Source organism: Piliocolobus tephrosceles, chromosome 10 (assembly GCF_002776525.5).
Source record: "Piliocolobus tephrosceles isolate RC106 chromosome 10, ASM277652v3, whole genome shotgun sequence".
NCBI classification, from domain to species: domain Eukaryota; kingdom Metazoa; phylum Chordata; class Mammalia; order Primates; family Cercopithecidae; genus Piliocolobus; species Piliocolobus tephrosceles.
The window spans coordinates 17,862,587-17,872,541 of NC_045443.1; positions in this window are offsets into that span (position 1 = coordinate 17,862,587).

The window sequence follows — 9,955 nt, forward strand, 5'->3', positions numbered from 1 at the left end:
ATGCAAGTCGAAATACAGCAGGGCAGTCAAATTTTAAAGGTCCAAAATTATGTCCTTTGACTCCAGGTCTCACATCCAGGTCATACTGATACAAAAGGTAGGTTCCTATGGTCTTGGGCTGTACCACTTGTGTGGCTTTGCAGGGTACAGCCTCCCTCCCTGCTGCTTTGATGGTCTGGTGTTGAGTGTCTGTGGCTTTTCCAGACACACGGTGCAAGCTATCAGTGGATCTACCATTCTGGAGTCTGGAGGACAGGGGCCATCTTCTCACAGCTCCACTGGGCAGTGCCCCAGTTGGACTCTGTATTGGAGGTCCAACCCCACATTTTCCTTCCACACTACCCCAGCAGAAATTCTCCATGAGGGCCCCACCCCTGCTGCAAACTTCTTCCTGGGTATCCAGACATTTCCATATATCTTCTGAAATCTGGACAGAGGCTCCCAAACTTCAATTCTTCTGTGCACCCACAGGCTCAATATCACATGGTAGCTGCCAAGGTTTGGGGCTTGCACCCTCTGAAGCCACAGACTGAGCTGTACATTAGCCCCTTTTAGCCACAGCTGGAGCAGCTGAGACACAGGACACCAAGTCCCTAGGGTGCACACAGGATGGGGACCCTGGGCCCAGCCCATGAAACAACTTTTTTCTCCCGGGGCTCCAGACCTATAATGGGAGGGGCTGTGGTGAAAGTCTCTGACATGGCCTTGAGACATTTTTCCCATGTTCATGGGGATTAACTTTAGGCTACTTGCTATTTATGCTAATTTCTGCAGCCAGCTTGAATTTATCCCCCGAAAATTGGTTTTTCTTTTCTATCGCATAGTCAGGCTGAAAATTTTCCAAACTTTTATGCTCTGCTTCTTTTATAAAACTGAATGCCTTTAACAGCACCCAAGTCATCTCTTGGATGCTTTGCTGCTTAGAAATTTTTTCCAACAAATACTGTAAATCATCACTCTCAAGATCAAATTCCACAAATATCTAGGGCAGGGGCAAAATGCTGCCAGTCTCTTTGCTAAAACATAACATGAGTCACCTTTGCTCCAGTTCCCAACAAGTTCCTCATCTCTATCTGAGACCACCTCAGCCTGGACCTTATTGTCCATATCACTATCAGCATTTTGGGAAAAACCATTCAACAACTCTCTAGGAAGTTCCAAACCTTCCCACATTTGCCTGTCTTCTTCTGAGCCCTTCAAACTGTTCCAATCTCTGCCCGTTACCAATCCAAAGTCACTTGGACATTTTCAAGTATCTTTTCAGCAATGACTCATTCTACTGGTACCAATTTACTGTATTAGTTCGTTTTCACACAGCTGATAAAGACATGCCCGAGACTGGGAAGAAAAAGAGGTTTAATTGGACTTGCAATTCCATATGGCTTGGGAGGCCTCAGAATCGTGGAGGGAGGCAAAAAGCACTTCTCACATGGTGGTGGCAAGAGAAAATGAGGAAAAAGCAAAAGCAGAAATCCCTGATAAACCCATCAGATACCATGATATTTATTCACTATCAGGAAAATAACATGGGAAAGACTGGCTCCCATGACTCAATTACCTCCCCCTGGGTCCCTCCCACAACATATGGGAATTCTGGGAGATACAATTCAAGTAGAGATTTGCATGGCGACACAGCTAAACCATATCTCTTCCCCAAGTGCACAGATGCTCTCTTTGAGCTGCACTGCCTGGGGCTGGAGGAGAGGTAGCATAGAGAATACAAGATTTTTCTTTGTACCTTCTTCAATGTGTCTTTTACTATTACGTTTAAAAAACAAACAAAATAAACAAGTATTTTCATTGCTCGCTTGCTACTGGGGTGGGGGGGGGTGGATTTTGAAGGTGTCTTCTGAACTGACAGTTGTTCAATTTGGTGTTATTTTGTGGGGATCATCATTGGATGATTCTATTCAGCCATCTTGCTATGATTCTTTCTAATATTTTAAATGAAGAGACACTTAAATATTGTCACTGTTATATTTGTTCTAGCCTCTTAGGGACATCAATTATCACATATAGTCACCATATTCTCTTTTGTTATGAATAATATTTTTCCTCTCATTGCTTTTTTATTTTTTTGTCATTTTCATATGCAACTCCTACTGTAGTAGCAAAACTTTAATTTTAATTTTGTTATTTTGTCTTTATTTTTTTCAAATATCTTTATCTATGCAAATTCCATTTCATCTCATCCATTCCCTATTTAATCTTCATAAACTTTGTTGCTGTAAAAAAAAAATCTATAGTTATATGTTATGCACTACACACTTTAAGGATTTCAAACATTCTTATAAAATTATCTTCTAGATAATGCATTAGACGTTTTTCAAAAGAATTTTCTTCCTCTCATTATTCTGGATGCTTATAACTGTGACAAAGCTTCACCGAACCTGTAGTTTTATTTGTTGGTAGGCAAGTTTCTTTATTGGCCAGCATTACTCAACATGCATAATGTATGGTTTTCCTTGTTGGCTGTTATTTTTTTGTGCAGATCTAATTCCCTTCTCAAATCATCCTGTGGAGAGAAGGTTGATGACACAGATCTCAGATCACTTCTGGTCTGGTAGAAGACTTTCACGTAGAACACCTCTGCTACAATGTGCGTCATCTTTTTGCTGTCCCCTGTGTCTGTTTTTGTTCTAATCTGATTTGACAGAAAACTTAAAAAGCTAAAACTGCCTCTAGAAATACTTGTTTTTCACTCTGCTTCACTTGACCTACAACTTCTAGAATCTATTATGGTACAATAATATTTCTTTCAAATAATGTTTTTATAATTTGCAATCTCTGCCAGAATACAGAATTTTGTGACATGGATCAGTATTCTGACCAACCTTTACTTTCTATTTTGAAGTAAGAAACCTAAACAAAATGTGAAAGATTTTTTATTTCCTGCCGTTTTAAAGAGATAAAGCAGATTTTAACTAGATATACATAGAATAATTCCAATTGACATTATTTGTTTTTATTTTCCCTTCAAATTATATGCCTAAACCAATTCCAGATATATTAATTGAAACTTTCAAGGGAAGAGCAGGAAAGTATATTTTTGATTCCCACTCTCAAAGATATTGATTCCAACTTTTGGTAAAGAACTATATAAGAGATAGAGAGGTATCTCATTCTTTAGTTGGTATAAGAACCTCACGCTCTAAATCATTAGTGAAAAAATGAGACCTGTACACACGTTTTTTTCAAATGATTTTGCTTTATAGAAGAATCCAGAAAATAACAACCTGCCAAAGTCAAAGGTAAATTTTCTCTATCTGGCTGCACTTTTCTTAGTTAGTTAGAGGTTCCTAACTACATTTTGGTGCTATATTGTCTTAGTATTAGATATAACTGTAGGCTTCTGTTTTTCTCCCTTTTGCATCATGAATAGTTTTGGGCAAAGCTTAGAATCCTGTATCAGTGGATTCCAGCTGTATGACATTCTACACTAGGATTTCTAAAACTTATTTTAATGGCACATATAAGTATGGCATAGTTGTTTGGAAAATTAGCTTGGAATAACATAAACTTTGATTTAAATAAGAAAATTAATGTATGTCCTTTTAGATATTATTTCACATTCTCCCCAGTTCTGCATTTATATGAGCCTAATTATTTTTTGAATTATTCTGATAATCATCTGTACACATAATTTTCACATAAGGGCATACCTCCGGCTTTAGTGTTACAGACATTACAAGGAATAATTTCAGATTCACTCCTTTCTATTTTTAATTAAAGAATTTAAAAATTTTGGCTGTGTTGCAAAGTATTTGATCCTCCAACCTACACCTGGGGGTGTCCTACTTTATATTTTGAGGTAAGAAGCACAAACGCTAACCAAAATGCAAAATTTCTTTAATTTCCTGCCAAAGTTTAGATTCTATTTTTGCCAAAGCAGAAGAAAAGCACATTATACAGAATATGGCTCTCTGGTTGTCAGTTCTCCTGCCAGCTTTACTTTAGCACCATCGAGCTGCGACAGCAGATGGACTCCCCAAGTTAGCACTTGGAATGGAAAGGTGTTTAGAAGACTGTGGTGGTAAGTGCAATTCCTTAATGAGAAATTATGAAGAAGGGAGAAAGGAAAGTAACCTATTAAATTATGCAGCTAAACAGTACATTTCAACCATTCAGCAGGTATTTTAAATGCATTTTTCAGATCCCAGCTTTGGGATAAAAAGATTTCTATGAGTTTGCTTCTCAAATCCAACAGTCAATTCTCAGACCTCTTCCTACTTGTCAGCATTTGCACATCTGATTATTCTTTTTGAAAAAAAAATTATTCACATTTACATGGACTACACACAAAGATTATTTTCTTCCTACCTCACTGGTTGATACTCTGCACTATCCTTTCTAGAACTTTCTCTTCCTCATCAGTGGTAAATTTTGGAATTCCGTGGAACTCAATCTTCGTATCTCTTTGCTTTTCAAAATGATCTCATTTAGACCCACGGCTTTAAAGGCCATTAACCCAATTATGCAGGAGGTTGTCATTTTTAAAATTTTTGCATGAGTGCAAAATCAGACCTTACTGATGACCTTGAGCAGTAGGATATAAATAACTCCCATATGCTTAGTCTTCCAGTAATGGAACGCTAGACATAATGGTTAGTATGTTGATGGGTCCAAAATTTTCATATTTACTTCAAACTTCTTATATGAACTATAGATCTGAAATTTTAAAGACAGTTTAAAATGCTCACTTGAAAGTCTGTACAGTATTTCAAAAGTATGAGTCCAAACACTCTACTTCCTATAAGTTGATCTACCCATACTGTTCTTTATAGTAATACATGGCACCATCGTTTCACTTCCACCCATCCTGTGGGATTTATCCTTCTATAACATACAACTAGAAAACTTAACAAATTATATGAGGCAGCTGTTTTTAGACATTGAACTGAGACAGAGTAGTTGTATGTGGAAGCTGTCATCAAAAATGGTCCCTAATGATCCCTTCCTTCTTGTACTCATACCCTGATGTGTTTACCTCTCACAGTGAGTAGGACTGACCTGTGCAACCATTGTAGTATGGTTAAAATTATTATGTGTGACTTCCAAGGCTATTTCATTAAAAAATTATGATTTCTACCTTTCACTGTTTTGAAAATCTTTAATGGGAGAAGCCAGATAAAAGAAATGAAGATAGTCTGTGGAGAGATCCGTGTGAAGAGGATATAAAATCTCCTGTTAATAGCCATACGAATGATCCAAGTTTGAATCAGATACTCCAAGCTCAGTTGAGCTACCAGATAAGCTCAACTTAAATCAATATATTTACTACAATCTATGAGAAACCTTGAGCTAAAACCACCCAGAAAAGCTATTACAAGATTCCTGATCCACCCAGAAATATGTAAAATAATAAATTCATATTCTTATAGGCTGTTACATTTTAAGATAATAAAGTACTCAGCACTACATAACTAATACAGATCTAGGAAATCTGGAAGTGGTGAGCTACTACTAAACTAAAATGTGGAGGAGGATTTTAGAATTAGACAATGATCAGAAGCTACAAGGACTCTTACAAGAGAGCTAGTGAAATACTAATATTTTAAATAGAAAGCTGATGGACTTTGAAGAGGCTGTCAGTGAGGGCTTAAAGGAAAGAGGAAATTGTTATTAGGAACTAGAAGAATGTGAATACTGATTATTTAGTGGCAGAAAATTCGGCAACAGTTTACTGCAGTAATGTGGAAAATAGAAAATGTATCCAGTGAAGTGGATGATGAAGCTAAGAACATTTCCAGGAAGCATTAATGGTGCCACCAGGTTTCTTTTTGCTGCTTATAGTAAAATGTGAAGTTTGATTTACATAGTTCCAAAACCACACACACATATATATATATATATATATATATATAAAATAATATATATAAACTTGATCTACTGTAGTTTTGCAGATCTGTGTTCTTGCAACTCATTGTTTAGTTCTCTATTTTTCAAATATTTAACATACTAAACACCAAAATCTCCACACTCCACAATATGTACTATATATATTGCCATTGTGTCTCAACCAGTCTTCTGATTATTTTACAAGTTATTTCTGAACATTTGAGAACACTGTGCAGCTCAATCAGCCTTTACTTGTGTAATTAGAATTTGTCTTCAGAATGTGGTAGTTTATGACTCTCCGAGAAAGACAGATTGACAAGAAAATAAATAAATTTTAGTCCTGTTGCCTCAAAAACGAGTAAAAGCAGAGTAAAACTTGTTCTTTTTTATACTCAACAGCTTGAATTTCTGAAACTATTAGCGAAGAAAAGGGGGCAGAGCATGAAAAATCTAAGGGTTTATATTTTCCATCTTTTTGAACTGGACTTGGATTTAGCATCTCCAGAAATTAAGCTACAAGAAATTCAAGTGGAAATGTTGAAGAAACCAGAAGTGTTTAGCCTACAGATAAGAAGACTTAGGGCAGAGAGAGGAAGTATGACAATTATCTCCAAACATCTTAAGAGAGATCATTTGCTAGCAAAGTACATTTTTTGCCTGTTTTACTATAAAACATAAAACAAGCATGCATCTTGAATTGTATAAAGGAGCTATCCTCTACTTAAATATAGAACCGTACGATAGAGCACATCACTTATGGAATGATCAGCCTACTAACGTCATGAGCTCTTCATCACTGTTGTAGAACAGATTCATGGACTTAAAAAAGGATTTTGACTAAATTATCTATAATTCCTGTCTAATCCTTAGATTCTGTGTTGTGTTCTTTTTAATATTTTGCTGTTTATTGGGACAAATGGCAAATTTTCAAAACACACTTACTCTTTTATTCTTAACACAGTTTGCATTAAAGGCAATGGAATACTTGGATGTTTTTCCTGTGTAAATTGAGTCAAAGCAAATAAAATAATGTTGAATATTAATTCTATGTAATTAATATCATTTTTCTTTTACATTCTGGAAAAGGTAAAACTATCAGAGTCTCAGTAGGCCAGCTCCTAAGAGTTTACATTCACCATTTACATAAAAATATACTTACCAGTGATTAACACAGGTACCAAAATATCAGAAACAGAACAGTGAGTCATTGATTCAGTTACACCAGTACCTACCTCCAAATCAGATGTGTATATATTCATTTATCTATCCACTGGAAATGATCTGTTAGGTACTGAAGTTACAAATTATAAATGTAATCTTATCTTTATAATCTCATAGTCTAGAGGATATATACTTCTAAGATAGTAAATGCAAAAACATTATATAGTAAAACAAAGTCAAGAGAAAGAATAATATGATGTCTTAGGGGTGAACACTTATTTCACACCACTTGGCAGAGGGAAGTCTATAATTTACATTTTTTTTTTTTTTTTTTTTTTTTTTGCAGTCTCATTTAGTCTATCCTTGGACAAAAGAAAAATCTTACTTGATTGGTGAGATTAGCATGAAGCACTGGGGATGTGTAGCTCTTCCCTTTCTTCTGGAATCCAAGCTTTCTATAGAGATTATGGGTTCTACTCCACTATCTTACAGAGATCTATGGGGATCCTACATAAGCTGTGAAAGATTTCAGTATCAAGAAGACCACTTGCTGGCAGAAAAAAATGCATAGTGCCCAATAATGCCTTTAACTGTTGAAAAAATTGTTTTCTACTTAAATTAGAATAAAGTTTCTTTTGATCACAGTAAAATGGTAATTATGGTCTCATATTCCACAATCAACAGAAAAGTAAGTTTATCACTTTTTTTCATTTTCAATTAAGGTAACATTTAGTGCAATAAAATATACCATTTTTGGTTTACAGTTCTTAAAGTTTTGACAAATGCATTCTGGTCTTGCAACTATCAACTTATATAGTTAATATATAAAAGAGTTATATCAATCACCTGTCAAAATTTGTCCATGCCCTTTTGAATATCTAAGTAATATTTCTCACTAATTTTGGAAGAAAATTATCCATTATCTCTTAAATTATTTTTTGTCTTATTCTCTCTTTTCTGTCTTTCTGGTAATTACATTATATGAATGTTAGATGTTTGATATTTCCCAACAGGTTTCAAGACAGTCTTTCTCTGTTTTCATTATTTTTCTCATTGGTGCTGATTTCCATTTTTCAGGCCTCAATTTTACTAAACCTTTCTTCTGCTGTGTTTGGTCTATTATTAAGAACACTGAATAAATTTTTTCAGTGTGGCTGTCATTATTATCTGGAATGCAGATTTTTCCTTTATCAGTACTCATTTTTTTGTCAAAATTTTGTATTTGTTGGGGGGCGGAGCAAGATGGCTGAATAGGAACAGCTCCAGTCTCCATCTCCCAGTGCGAGCAACACAGAAGACCAGTGATTTCTGCATTTTCAACTGAGGTACTGGGGTCATCTCACTCGGGAGTGCCGGACAATCGGTGCTGGTCAGCTGCTGCAGCCTGACCAGCCAGAGCTGAAGCAGGGCGAGGCATCACCTCACCTGGGAAGCACAAGGGGGAAGGGAGTCCCTTTTCCTAGCCAGGGGAACTGAGACACACAACACCTGGAAAATCGGGTAACTCCCACCCCAATACTGCGCTGTAAGCACACCGGCACACCAGCAGAATATATCCCACACCTGGCCGGGAGGGTCCCACGCCCACGGAGCCTCCCTCCTTGCTAACACAGCAGTCTGCGGCAATCTAACCGCAAGGCAGCAGCAAGGCTGGGGGAGGGGTGCCCGCCATTGCTGACGCTTAAGTAGGTAAACAAAGCCGCTGGGAAGCTCGAACTGGGTGGAGCTCACAGCAGCTCAAGGAAACCTGCCTGTCTCTGTAGACTCCGCCTCTGGGGACAGGGCTCAGCTAAAGCAGCAGAGGCCTGTGCAGACGCGAACGATTCTGTCTGACAGCTTTGAAGAGAGCAGTGGATCTCCCAACACGGAGGTTGAGATCTGAGAAGAGGCAGACTGCCTGCTCAAGTGGGTCCCTGACCCGAGTAGCCTAACTGGGAGACATCCCCCACTAGGGGCAGTCTGACACCCCACACCTCACGGGGTGGAGTACACCCCTGAGAGGAAGCTTCCAAAGCAAGAATCAAACAGGTGCACTTGCTGTTCAGCAATATTCTATCTTCTGCAACCTCTGCTGCTGAAACCCAGGCAAACAGGGTCTGGAGTGGACCTCAAGCAATCTCCAACAGACATATAGCTGAGGGTCCTGACTGTCAGAAGGAAAACTATCAAACAGGAAGGACACCTATACCAAAACCCCATCAGTTCGTCACCATCATCAAAGACCAGAGACAGATAAAACCACAAAGATGGGCAAAAAGCAGGGCAGAAAAGCTGGAAATTCAAAAAATAAGAGCGCATCTCCTCCTGCAAAGGAGAATGGATCAAAGCTGGTCAGAGAATGATTTTGATGAGATGAGAGAAGAAGGCTTCAGTCCATCAAACCTCTCAGAGCTAAAGGAGGAATTACGTACCCAGCACAAAGAAACTAAAAATCTTGAAAAAAGAGTGGAAGAATTGACAGCTAGACTAATTAATGCAGAGAAGGTCATAAACGAAATGACAGAGATGAAAACCATGACACGAGAAATACGTGACAAATGCACAAGAGTATCAGCAATTGAGGATCAAATGAATGAAATGAAGCGAGAAGAGAAACCAAAGAAAAAAGAAGAAAAAGAAATGAACAAAGCCTGCAAGAAGTATGGGATTATGTAAAAAGACCAAATCTACGTCTGATTGGGGTGCCTGAAAGTGAGGGGGAAAATGGAACCAAATTGGAAAACACTCTACAGGATATCATCCAGGAGAACTTCCCCAACCTAGCAGGCCAGGCCAACATTCAAATTCAGGAAATACAGAGAACGCCACAAAGATACTCCTCCAGAAGAGCAACTCCAAGACACATAATTGCCAGATTCACCAAAGTTGAAATGAAGGAAAAAATCTTAAGGGCAGCCAGAGAGAAAGGTCGGGTTACCCACAAAGGGAAGCCCATCAGACTGACAGCAGATCTCTC